Below are 13687 nucleotides of genomic sequence, written 5' to 3' on the forward strand. Positions count from 1 at the left end.
TTATGATGTTTGGGGTGCCTTGTCCTTCCAAGACATATACATCCACCTCTCAGTAGATTTGGGAAGTTTTCAGCCATTATTTCCTGCAACACCCCTTCTGTCCCCTTTTCCTTCTCTTCTCCTTCTGGGATGACTATAATACATATGTTTGTGCATTTTGCATTGTCATTCAGGTCCCTAAGTCCTAGCAGGATTTTTCCTATTTTTTTATCTCTCAATTCTACTATCTGTTTGATTTCAGATATACTGTCTTCCATGTCGCTAATTCTCTCCTCTGCCTCTTCTAATCTGCTGCTATTTGCTGAGAGTGTATTTTTGATTTCTTGACCTGTGGTGTTCATTCCCATTATATCTGTTATTTTTTTGCATATGTGTGCAATTTCCTCTCCAAGTATTTTCTTCATATTGTTATATTCCTCCTTTACTTCATTAACTTGGTCTCTAATATATGTTTTGAGATCTTTAATTACTTGTCCGATATTCTGCTCCCCTTCCTGGTTTTTAGTTTGTTCATTGGATTCAGCCATGTTTCCTGATTATTGGTTTGGTTTGTAGTTTTTTGTTGCTGTCTGGTCATCCTTTTATCTTGATGGGTTTAATCAGTTCCTTAGCTTCTTTGTCTAGTCTTGGGGATTAATTAGCTGTTGTTCTTGCATAAGTGTTATGTCTTCTCTTTGTCACTTTGTTCTTCTTACTCTGATTTCTTGTTCCAAGCTAAGTTCACTTTGAAGGAAAATATTAGGGCCAGAAAAAGGAAATTGTGTAAGAAAAGAAAATATGTAAAGTAGTATTGGTAATGACTGTTAACAGAGCAACAATGTGAGATCTGGGAGAATGGATATTAGACTCATATAAGTTGTGTAGAGTTATAGAAGTAAGTAGAGTATCTATAATGAGATAGTCAACTGAATATGGGGAGGAACATAGTGTGAATTAAAAAGACAGTGTTTTCATGAGAGAGGGAAAGAAAAAAGAAAGGCAATAATATCAAGAGTGGATAAAAGAAAGAAAACAGAACAAAGGTATTAGCAAATTAAAAGTCAGACAATTTGGGGGCCAAAGAAAGGGAGGTGGAATGTAAGAGAGACAGTAGATGATGGAGGATATCAAGATGTGGGGGAAAGGGGATAGTGTAGGTGGCCAAAATCAATTCACACAGAAACAAGGAATTGGAGGATGAGGAAACACATCAAATGTGAGGCACTCCCTGCAACACCTATTGTATAAATAAAATAAAACAAAATAAGAAGAAAAAAAGGTAGTTAGCAAAGAAATGAGAGGAAACAAGGAAGAAAACGAAAAGAAGAAAGAAAAAAATACCTAAATAAATGAAAAAGGACCTTGGGGAATACAGTGGGAGAGAAGACCAGGAGATAATACAATATTAGCTACCTACACAAAAAAAAAAAAAAAAGAGAGAGAGAGAGAGAAAGAAAAAAAACACACAAACGCCAAGGGGTAGGACAATCAAGGGCCTCAGATGGACCTCAGGGCATGGTGGATTCAGGGATGGGAAGTCTGTGATATTGCAGACTCAAGAAGTGTGAGTCTCTGGCATGTGGGCCACCAGGATTTAGGGGACACAGACCTGGAAACCATGCATTCGGTCAGTGGGGAGCCTGGGGGCACTGCAGTGCAACACAGCCTTCAGGGATTCCCACAGTTGGGCACCAGCCCTAGAGGGAGGGGTCACACCCGAAAGCTCTGACCTCTGCGTCAGAAACCCAAAAGTCCACCTCTCACAAGAGTCTCTTCTGTCACTGTCTCACCAAATCGACTTCCAGATACCTCCCGCCCTGCAAGGTCCCCAAAACAGCCTGCTGGGGGTCTCCGCTGTACTTGCAAGAATCTCCTCCATCACTGTCTCACCAAATCAACTTCCAGACACCTCCCACCCTGCAAGCCCCCAAATAGCCTGCTCAGGGCTTGGGAACTCCCCAGTGCAGCAAAGCCTCCAGGAATTGGCACTGCCGGGCTGCCAGCCCCAGGGGGATGCATCCCACTCGCAACCCTGATCTCTGTGAAAGAGACCCAAAATTCTACCTTTTACAAGAATCTTCTCTGTCACTGTCCCACTAAATCGACGTCCAGACACCTCCTGTCCTGCAAACATCCAAAACAGCCCAGTCCAGCAGGATTCCAACCCGACTCTGCCGCTTCTTTGCAGGAGAGATTATAAGGTGCACTCACTCAGATGCCATCTTGCCCCGCCCCCATCTCTTCACTTGTGATTGGTTTGTTGAGATCATCAATTTCTGCTTTTGTCAATGTTGGCTGCTTATGTGTTTCTAGGAATTTGTCCATTTCCTTTAAATTATCCTTCTTGTTGTCATATAGTATTTCAAAATATCCTCTTATGACACTCTATTTCTGTGGGTCACTGGTGTTATTCCCTTTCTCATTTCTTTTTTTGTGTATTTGCATCTTCTCTCTATTTTTCTTTTTTAGTCTAGACAAGCATTTTTCTATTTTATTGAAATTCTCAAAGAACCACCTCTTTGTTTTGTTTATTTTTTCAAGTGTTTTATATTATTTTCTATTTTATTTACTTTTGCTCTGATATTTGTTATTTCTTTCTTTCTACTTCTTTTGGGTTTAGTTTTTTTTGTTTTTGTTTTTGTTTTTTTTTTACTAATTCCTCCAAGTGGGAAGTTAGGTGTTTGATTTTAGCTCCTTCTTCTTTTTTGATGTTTGAACTTATGACTAAGAATGTCCCTCTCATTACAGCTTTTGGTACATCCATTAAATTTTGATAGGTTGTGCTGTCATTTTCATTAGTTTCAAGATAGTTACTGATTTCTTTAGAAATTTCCTCCTTGAGCCACTGTTTGTCTAAGAGTGTGTTGCTTAACTTCCACATCTTGGTGCTAAATCTGAGTCTCTGGCACTTGCAGATTTCCAGCTTCATTCCACTGTGGTCAGAGAAATTATTTTGCATGATTTCAATCTTTTTGAATTGAAAATTTCTCTGTGTTCTAGCATGTTGTCTATCTTGTAGAATGATCCATGTGCATTTTAGAAGATAGTATATCCTGCTGTATTTGGGTGTAATGTTCTTTATATGTCTATTAGGTCCCGCTCCTTTAATATATTGTTCAAAATCTTTCTTTCTTTTTTGATTCTCTGTTGAGATCTTCTGTCCAGTGGTGGTAGTGGTGTATTAAAGTCCCCCACTATAATGGTAGAGGCATCTATTCCTTCACTTATTTTTTTCAAGTGTTTGCCTCATGTATTTGAGGCACCCAGGTTAGAAACATAAATGCTTATGATTGTTCTTTCTTCTTGAAAGATTACACCTTTTGTGAATTTGTAGTGTCCATTTTGTCTTTCACAATAGTTTTACATTTAGGGGTGACAGACTTGGCCCAGGGGTTAGGGGGTCTGTCTACCACATGGGAGGTCCACAGTTCAAACCTGGGCTTCCTTGACCCACATGGAGTTGGCCCATGTGCAGTGCTGATGCGCTCAAGGAGTGCCGTGCCATGCAGGGGTGTCCCCCGCGTAGGGGACCCCCATGCGCAAAGAGTGTGCCCTGTAAGGAGAGCCTTCCAGTGTGAAAGAAAGTGCAGCCTGCCCAGGAATGGTGCTGCACACACGGAAAGCTGACACAAGATGATGCAATAAAGAGAGAGACATTTTCCCGTGCCGCTGGCAACAACAGAAGCAAACAAAGAAGAAGACACAGCAAATAGGCACAGAGAACAGACAACTAGGGTGGGGGGTGTGTGAAGGGGAGAGAAATAAATAAATAAATAAATATTTTTTTAAAGTTTTGCATTTAAAGTATATTTTCTCTGATATTAGTATAGCTACTGCTACCCTTTCTTGGTTATTGTTTTCTTTTAAGATTTTTTTCCAGTCCTTCACATTCAATCTCCTTGAATCCCTGAGTCTAAGGTGTGATTCTTGTAGACATCGTATAGATGGGTCATATTTCCTAAACCATTCTGCCAATTTATGTCTCTTGACTGGTGAGTTTAATCCATAATATACAGTGTTATGACTCTCAAGGAATTACTTACTTTAGCCATATTTTCTTTGGACTTGTGTATGTCATATGTTGTTTTAATTTTTCCTTTTGTCTTACACTCTCCTCCACCTCTGTCTTTCCTGTGTTTTTCTTTCAACCTGCTAAACTCTTTTTATTATTTCTTGAAGGGTAGGTTTCTTATTGGCTTAATCTCTTAATTTGTGTTTATTAGTGAATATTTTGAACCCCCCATCATTTTTGAATGCCATCTTTTCTGGATAGAGTTTTCTTGGCTCTAATGTTTTTTCTTTTAGTGCTTTGATTATATCATACCACTGCCTTCTTGCCTCCATGATTTCAGTTGAGAAATCAGCACCTAATCTTATTGAGCTTCCCTTGTATGTGATGGTTCTCTTTTCTCTTGCTGCCTTTAGTATATTTTCTTTGTCTTGAGCATTGGATAATTTGACAAGTATATGTCTTTGGGTAGGCCTGTTGGGATTTATACTGTTTGGGGTGCATTTTGCTTCCTGGACATGTACATCCATCTCTTTCAATAGGTTAAGGAATTTTTCAGCCATTATTGTCTCCAACACACCTTCTGTCCCCTTTACCTTCTCTTCAACTTCTGGGATTCCTATAATGTATGTTTGTGCATTTTGTGATGTCATTCAAATCCCTAAATCCCTGCTGAATGTTTTCAATCTATCTATCAGTTCTAATACCTGTTTGAGTTCAGATATACTGTCTTCCACATCACTAATTCTTTCCTCTACCACTTCAAATATGCTATATTTACTGAGAGTGTATTTTTGATTTCTTGGATTGTGCTATTCATCACCATCATATCTGTTATCTTTTTGTGTATGTTTACAAGATCTTCAGTATGTTTTCCAAATGTTTTCTTAATATCCTTAACCTCTTACCTCACTTCATTAAGTTGGTCCATGATATTTGTTTGGAAAGCTTTCAATGTCCTGCTCCTCTTACTGGTTTTTAGTTTGTTCCTTGAATTGAGCCACATCTTCATGATTATTGGTGTGGTTTGTAGTTTTTTTTGCTATCTGGTCATCATTTTATCTTGAAGGGTTTTGTCAGTTGTTGAACTTCTTCCTCTAACCTTGGGTTTTATTTAGGTGCATTAAATTTTCTCTTTGAAACTTTGTTCTTCTTATTCTATTTCCTTGTTTTTGTCTAGTTTCCCTTGAAGGAAAATATTATGACCAGGGAAAACAAAAGAGTTAAGAAAAGAAAAAGTGTAATTGTAGTACGATAGTAAATGTTAGCAGAACTATATAAGACCTAGGAGAATGAATATTAAACTCAAGTAAGCAGTGTAAAGTTATAGGAATTAAAAAGTGGAATACCTACAATGAAATAGGAAACTGAATAAGAGAAGAATATAGTATAAATTAACAGTCCAGTTTGATCAGGAGAGAGAAAGAGAAAAGAAAGGACAATAACAACATAAAGAGTTAATAAAAGATAGAAAACAGAATAGAAGTATTAGAAATAAAAAGCTAGAAAAATCAGGGGGTATACAAAGAGAGGTGTAATGTAAGAACAACAACAGAAGGTGGAATATATAAAGAAGTATGAAGGAAAAGAGATAACATTGGTAGACAAAATCAGCATACACAGACAACTGGAAATTGAGAAGGAAAGGAAACAAGAAACAAGCCAGCAGCACCTAATAGAAAAAAAAAGGTGGTGGGGGGGGGGGGTAAAGAAGAATGAAAGACAAGAAAACAACAGCAACAATAAACTGACAAGCCCTCTAGCATGGAATCGCCCAAATAGTAAGTAAAATCAGACTTTCATCTTCTGCCCCTGTGGACCTTGTTAGGCCCCTGGTATTTATCAATCAATTACCCTTCAGCTTTCTCACTGAAGATTTTGAAGTGGGTTTTAGCGGGTAAACTAAGTTAAATTATGTAACAAAAGTAATTTTTTTTAAGGGAAAATGAGACCCATGGGAAACTAATACAAGGATAATGTTTATGTTTTCTCTGTTTCAAAGTATCAGCTAGATGTTTAATATCCCAAAGAGTCAATACTCCCAAAGGAGCCAGAAACTAAGCCAGAGACCTTGTACTTTCAAGACTGAAACCCCCACTGAGCCAAACCCACTTTACAGGTCAACCTGATCTTCAAGATAAGTCCCCTTCCCATGGCAGGATCAACTCTTTGCAACTGAAATAAACTGATTAGAAATCTGTCCTTCACCCTTTCTCCCTTTCTCACTTCCCTCTCTCCCAGGGCAGTAGGAAGCCTATGTGAGAGCTCCCTTCCAAGATTCTAATGGGACCCTGGTGAACTGACTCACCACAGAAAATAATGACTCTCAGTCTCTTTGAAAGAGAGCACCCACACCTTGCTGGGAACCCTAAATATGCTCTTGGAATCCTACCAAAACTTTCCTACTGCTCCCTTCCCTTAGGTGTGTTGTACAGGACTCAATAATTGCCTGACTCCACCTTCTCCCAGACCAATTTTCCCTATCCCGTGGTGGTTTCACAAATCGGGCTGCCTCAGCAGATTCACCTCTCATATCTTTCTAGTTTTTCCTCAAGCCAGGTGGTATGCACCTCAAAGCTCAAAAAGCAGGGTCTGGACAGCTGAATCTGCACTTGTCATATCCCTCTGCACCCTTCACCAGAACCCACCCACTCACAGGGTTTGTTCAAGACTGGCAGGGTTCAGCGAATGCTGGGGTTTGGGGTTTGAGGAACACTGGGTTCAGGGAATGTGGCTTTGGTGAATGCAGGGTTCAGAGAACATGGGATCAGGCATCACAGGTTTGGGGAATGCTGCTGTGTGACTGGTGGGGTTCCAGTAATGCCATGGCTACTTGCCCTAAGGCAGGGTTTAGCTTTCCCACAGCTGCAGGCACAAATCCCAGAAACTGGCAGTTTTACCTTGAGTAATCACTCCTTTTGTCACACTCTCTCCAGATCGATGTTCAGATGCCTCCTGTTTTGTGGGTTCCCAAAACAGCTCACTCAGGCAGGATTTTGTCCCCACTCAGCTGTTTATTTTTGTAGAAGAGGTGATGTGGGTACACTTATTCTGATGCCATCTTGCCCTGCCTCCTGATCCTTATTTCTATGATGAATTGGGAAGAACACTTGTCTTGAGATTAAACAACTGAGTCCAGGATTTGACTCAGATTAGTGACTTTAAGAAAGATACTTAATTGCTTTAATCTCACTTTCCTTAAATATCAACTGGGGATTAACTGCCATCCTAGGTGAGTCAATTGGGAGAATGTAATACTAATAAATTTTCTTATAAAGAAATATTTGAGGTCATGGGTCATGTATTACCCATTTGGAAATATTTCAGTAACCCTGGCACAAATAGCTACTCATGATCTCAAAAAATAAATGAATATATATTGTTTGAAAGAAGTTTGTTATGATGTTCTTAAAATGAAAATATGGCACTGCATTTACCATCAAATATTTTAAATGAGGTGATAATTCAATATCATCTGAAAAATTGCATTTATGATGAAGGTAAGAAAAATCTTCCACCTTTGCTTCTCCAATATAGCAGGGTTTCTCAGCATGGGCACTATTGACATTTTGGACAAGACAATTATTGCTGTGGGGTTATGACCTGTGCGTGTAGGATGTTTGGGAGCATCTACAGTCTCTATCCACTCAATGTCAGCACCACCCCTTAAACAGTTTTATTGAGATATATTCATGTACAATATGATCTATCCAAAGTGTATGATCAATGTCTTTTTTTTTAGCTGTTAAAAAGTCCTTTATTGTAAAATTGTAAAGTAAATAGAAAAATAGATTGAAAAAATTACAAATTTTAAATGAGAATACAAGACCAGGTTACATTTAATGTAATTATAAACTGTAGAAGCATAACAACAAACATTTATAAATGTAAATATAATTCAAATACAATAGAAATTAATGGTAACTTAATTCTAAATTTTGTGTTACAGCTCTAACTATTTGACATAATAATCTCTAAGAATGAAATAAATAATTGGTTTAGTTATTTAACTTCCATTTAGGCCATAATTTTTTCTGGAATGAATTACAGCAGATAATGATTTGCCAATTCATAATTTATGAGGCAGAAAAATTCAAAATCTTGTTCAACAGTAGTCATGTTAAATCATTAAAGAGTATAAGAAAGGTCTAAAGAAAAATGAAATATCCAAAAATACATCTCTTCTCCAATCCTCCTCAATTAAACGCAAGTGTTCATCTTGTATGAGAAAAATTGTAGAATAATAATCATAGGAAAAATTTGCTAGTTGCATTGAGGAATTATTGCTCATATACTATAATGTTGTTATTTTACATATTTCTGGTCTGCTCTAGCTCTTTTTTGGCTGCAATTTGCATGGCATACCTTTCTCCAAACTTTCACTTTTAACCTGATTGTGCCTGTTATGTCTGAGGTGGGTCTCTTATAGCCAACATATAGACAGCTCATATTTTCTTATCCATTCCATCAGTCTATGTCTTTTGATTGACTAGTTCAATCAATTAACATTCAGTGTTACTACTGCAAAAGCATGATTTACTTCAAGCATTTTGTTCTTCAGCTGTCTGTTGTCATGTCCTTCTATTGTCAGCCTTCTTATCCTTAATTTATCCTTCTTAATAATCTTCATTTTTAAACTCTTTTCCAATTCTCTCTTGTTTATTCCTTTCAGGTTGAATAATCCCCTTTAGTATTTCTTGCAAATCTGGACTTTGGTAAAATATTCTATCAGGTTTTTTTTGTGCAAAGATTTTGATCTAACCCTCATTTTTAAAAGGCAATTTTGCCAGATACAGAATTCTTGGCTGACGGTTTTTCTTTTCCAGTACCTTAAATACCTCATATTACTTTATTCTCTCCTCCATGGTTTCTGATGAAGGTCTGCACTTAATCTTATCCAATTTTCTTTGCATGTGATGCTTAGCTTTTCTCTTGCTGCTCTTTATCTCTGATATTTGTCATTCTGAATAGTAGGTGTCTTGGGATAGGTCTATTGATGTTTACTCTGTTTGGGGTGCATTTTCCTTCCTGTATATTGGTATTTATGTCTTTCATAAGGGCTGGGAAAGTTTCATTCAGTATTTCCTCAAACACATTTTTTGCCCCTTTTCCATTCTCTTCAACTTCTGGGGCACCAATAATGTAAATATTTGTGCATTTCATGTCGCCATTCACTTCCCTGAGCCTGTTCCATTTTCCCATTCTCTTCTCTTTCTGTTCTCCTGTCTTTTCCAGTTCAGATGTTCTGTCTTCAAAATCACTAATTCTGTCTTCAAGCAATTCAAATCTGCTCTTATGTGCCTCTAATGTATTTTTAATTTCATCCGTCATGTCTTTCATTCCCATAATGCCTGTTACTTTTTTTTCAGGCCTTCAAATGTTCCTTTATGTTCTCCTAGTGTCTTTCTGATGTACTTTATTTCTTTAAAGTCTTTGAAGTGGTTTGTGAGAATTGTGTGATTATCATTGATTAACTGCATTAAATCTTGTATCTCTTCAGGATAATTGGCTTGTTCTTTTGGCTGGGCCACCTTTTCTTATTTCCTAGTACAGCTCATAAATTTTTGCTGATGTCTATGCATCTGAATATGTTGGTAAATTTACTCTGATGGCAAATTTCTCTCTCTTGCCTATTGTGCTTTTTTCCCACAGCTATTCTTTGATATTTAGTTCAACTTATTTTCAGTCTTTAAAATTGCCCTGCTTAATTTTTAAAAATTGGGCCAGGGACTCCCTAGAGAGGCACAGATTTTCTCCCAGGGGTTGCTTACAGAGTGCAGTTTTTGCCCATGCAATTTCCAGAATAAGCAGCAAATGGAGCTAGTGAGTGCACCTTTCAACAGAGGTGTTTGAGTCTCAGTTTTTCTGTGCTCCTGTGTTAAATCTCTGATCAGAGATTCAAAACTGGCTTTGCTATCTGAATTCAATGAAGAAAGACATCCCTCCCTTTTCCGTTTTTTCCCTTGAAAAAACTGACAGGGAGGAAGATGTCCATTCCCTCCAATTGGCTGCAGAGAGCCAGGTGTTTTACCCCAGCTTAACATCTTTGGTAGGGGGAGGGGAGCCCTTCTTGCCAACACAGGGGCTTCGTAACTCACATTTGTCCTTTCAGCTTCTTCGTCTCTTTCCCTCATCCACCTTGGAGTTGCGCAGCAATGTCCTGGTCTGCTGACTCCCAAAGCATTGTCCCTCAGACAACTTTTGCTTCTTTCTCCATTGTTTTAGTGAGAGCATTCAGCTATGCCTGTTAGTTGTCGCCATCTTACCACAGTCCTACTGTAATTGTTCTGATTTATAATATTTCATTTTAATACTTTCTTTTAGCATTTGTCTCCCTGATTTTATTATGTATATGTACTTGCATGTTGCCCTAGTCTTCCATTAAAACTCTTAATATATTAACCATAATTATTTCATATTCTTGGTGTGATAACTCTAAAATCTCTGCCATTTCTGAATCTGGTTCTGATGCTTACCCTGCCTCTTCCACCTGTTTTTTGTCTTTTACAATGCATTAAAATTCCATAAGAAAACCTTTACAATATATACTGATAATATACCAGGTAAAAGGGAATGACTGAGGTACATAGGCCTTTAGTGTGTACTTTTATGTTAATCTGCCTAAAAGTTAGGCTGTTTTTACTGTTTACTTCAGTTGTAGGTATCTGAGACTGAAATTTCTTCTGGTGTTGTTCTCGTCTCCCTGGTGTCTTTCGGTTTTCTTTCTGCGATTCTCCTTCTTAAATAAGATCTGAGACTTGCATTTCTTTCCATTGTAATCCTCTGTTGTTATTACTGTTGTGTTAAGGTGTAGGAGAAGGGAAGGAAATCATTTATATCCCTATGATTTGGTCTCAGTCTTTTAACAAGACTGTGCCTTGGAAAGTGATCTTCACAGGTATTGTACAGCTTTTTTTATGTTATAGGTAAGACAAGAATGCTGAAATGAGTTGTAACTGGATATTTCTCTTCTCATTCCTTATACATTAGAGTGGGCTGGATATCTGTATTGCCTTTCCTAAGGTTGGAAGGTTCTGGTAAAATCTAATTTTACTGGACTCTGGTAAAATTGTTTATTGTGAGGGCACTCCTTTGATAAAGAGAACAGAATGCTCTGACTATTATTTTTAAATGTTTACTTTTTTCTTCCCCCTGTTAGAAGTAAAAGGGAGTTCTCTCTCGTCTTCACAGTAACAAATTGTCTAGGTCCTTAGAGGCAAAAATCAGGAAAGTGTTACTCTCTGCTTCTTTCACACACACACACACAAACCACAGCAATAAGAGGGCCTGATATGTAAGGAGCTTAGAAGTCATCAGCCCCTGTCTTAATAACAACAAGAACAACAAAAAATAGGTTGAGTGAAGTGAAAAATGAAAAAAAGATTTTAAAAACAAATGAACAATCTTCCTAGATCCAGCAGAAATTTAGTTTATAGAAAAAACTACTGCCTTGAAAAGATAGAAGAGTTGGCTATAGAGAACCAAAGTCTGCCTATAGAAAAAGCTTAGGGAAAAAAAAATTCACCACTTGGATCAGTATTGTTAGGAATGCTTGAACTCTAATTGAAAAATTGCTGCAAGTTCAGTTTTGACTAGCTTGAGAATTAAAGACTCCGGTGGACTCAGGTTTTTTGTTGTTTTTGAATCCAACAGTGTATATAAAGAATTACACATCATGATCAAGTGGGATTTACTCTAGGTATGGAAGGTTGTTTTAACTTTTCAAAAAAACAACTAATGTCAACTATCATATCAAGAGAATAGAAGAAAGAAAAATAATATACTCATGGCAATAGATTTTAAAAATGACAAAATCTAACACTCTTACATGATAAAAGCTCTTGGCAGATTAGGAAAAGAGGGGGACTTCCTCAACTTGATAGAGAACATACACAAAAAATTACAACTTAATAACAAGAAACTAGGTGATTTCCCCTAAGATTCAGTAAAAGAAAAGGATGTCTCTTTTCACAACTTCTATTCAAAATCATGGGGAAATCCTGGGTAATACAAAAAGACAAAAAAAAAAAAAAGAAGTATTAAGGTGTACAGACAAGTAAGGAATAAAATTGATGTCTTTTTTCCCCCATAGATGATAAAATTGCCTATGTAGAAATGCTAAAGAATTGACAAAAATCTCCTTGAATTAGTAAGTGATTATAGAAAGGATAGAGGAAATAAAGTCATTATGCAAAAGTCAATTACTTTCTATATACCAACAATGAACAATAGGCACTTGAAATTAAGACATAACACTATTACATTCGTTTAAAAATGGTGCTTAGAAATTTAACAAAATATGTACAAGAGCTGCATGAACAAATTATAAAATTCTTATAAAAGAAATCAAGGAACATCTAAATAAATGGAGAGGTATATTCCATACTGATGAATAAGAACCCAGTATTGTTAACATGTCAGTTCTATCCAATTTGATACATGGAATTCAGTGCAACTCAAATCAAGATCCCAGCAAGTTAATTTGTGGATACAGAAAAAATTCATTGTAAAGTCTAGGTAAAAAGACAAAACAATCAGAATAGGCATCAAAATACAGAGAAAAATAATGGGGGCCTGTTACTACTCAATATCAAGACATATTGCAACACTACATTGAGCAAAGGCAACAAGGAATTTGTGTAAAATAGGCAAATAGTTCAATGTAACAGAATAGAGAAAACAGAAATAGATCCACACAGACATAGTTAATGATCTTTGACAAAGGAGCAAAGTCAAGGAAGCAGATGTAGCTCAAGCATTTAGGAGCTTGCCCACCACATGGGAGGTCCCGGGTTCAGTTCCTGGTGCCTCCTAGAGAAGATGAGCAAGACAGCTGATGCAGCAAGATGATGCAAGAAGGAAACATAAAGAGGAAGCACAATGAGAGAAACAACAAAGCAAGGGACAGAGGTGGTTCAAACAATTGAATGTCTCTCTTCCACATGGGAGGACCTAGGTTCAGTTCCCTGTGTCTTCTAAAGAGAAGACAAGCAGACACAGAGAGTGCATAATGAATGGACACAGAGAGCAGACAGCAAGTGCAAACAATGGGGGGAGATGGTAAATAAATAAAAAAAATCTTTAAAAAAAGTCTGTTCGATCCAAAAAGGATAGTCCTTTCAACCATGGTGCTGAAACAAAGAAACTTGACAGAGACCTTACTACACCTTTCACAAAAATCAACTCAGAATGAATCACAGACATCTAAGTACAGCACAAAACTATTAAATTTCCAGAAGATAACACTGGAGAATATCTAGGTGTAACTGGGTTCAGCAATGGCTTTTAGATACAACCCCATGTATATGTTCCTTGAAAGAAAAAAAAATTAAGTTGGATGTCGTTTTAGTCAGTCAAAGGCTATGGATGCAAAATACCAGAAATTTGTTGGTTTTTATGCAGGGTATTTATTTGGGGTAGAACCGTACATTTACCAGGTGATAAAGGATATGTTACTTCCCTCACCAAAGTCTTTTGCCACCTGTTGGAGCAAGGTTGCTACTGACATCTGCCAAGGTTCAGGTTTCCTGGGTTCCTCTTTTCCCAGGGCTTGCTTCTCTCTGGGCTCAGGTTTCCTTTCTTGCTGGGACTTGTATCTTTTTCCTCATAACCCAGCTCCTCTATGTGCTTACTTTCCAGTGCTCCAGCTCAAGAAGTCCAACCTCCCTTCTCTGTGGTGCGAATTCACTGGAAGTTCCC

This window comes from Dasypus novemcinctus, chromosome 24 (assembly GCF_030445035.2).
Source record: "Dasypus novemcinctus isolate mDasNov1 chromosome 24, mDasNov1.1.hap2, whole genome shotgun sequence".
Lineage (NCBI taxonomy): Eukaryota > Metazoa > Chordata > Mammalia > Cingulata > Dasypodidae > Dasypus > Dasypus novemcinctus.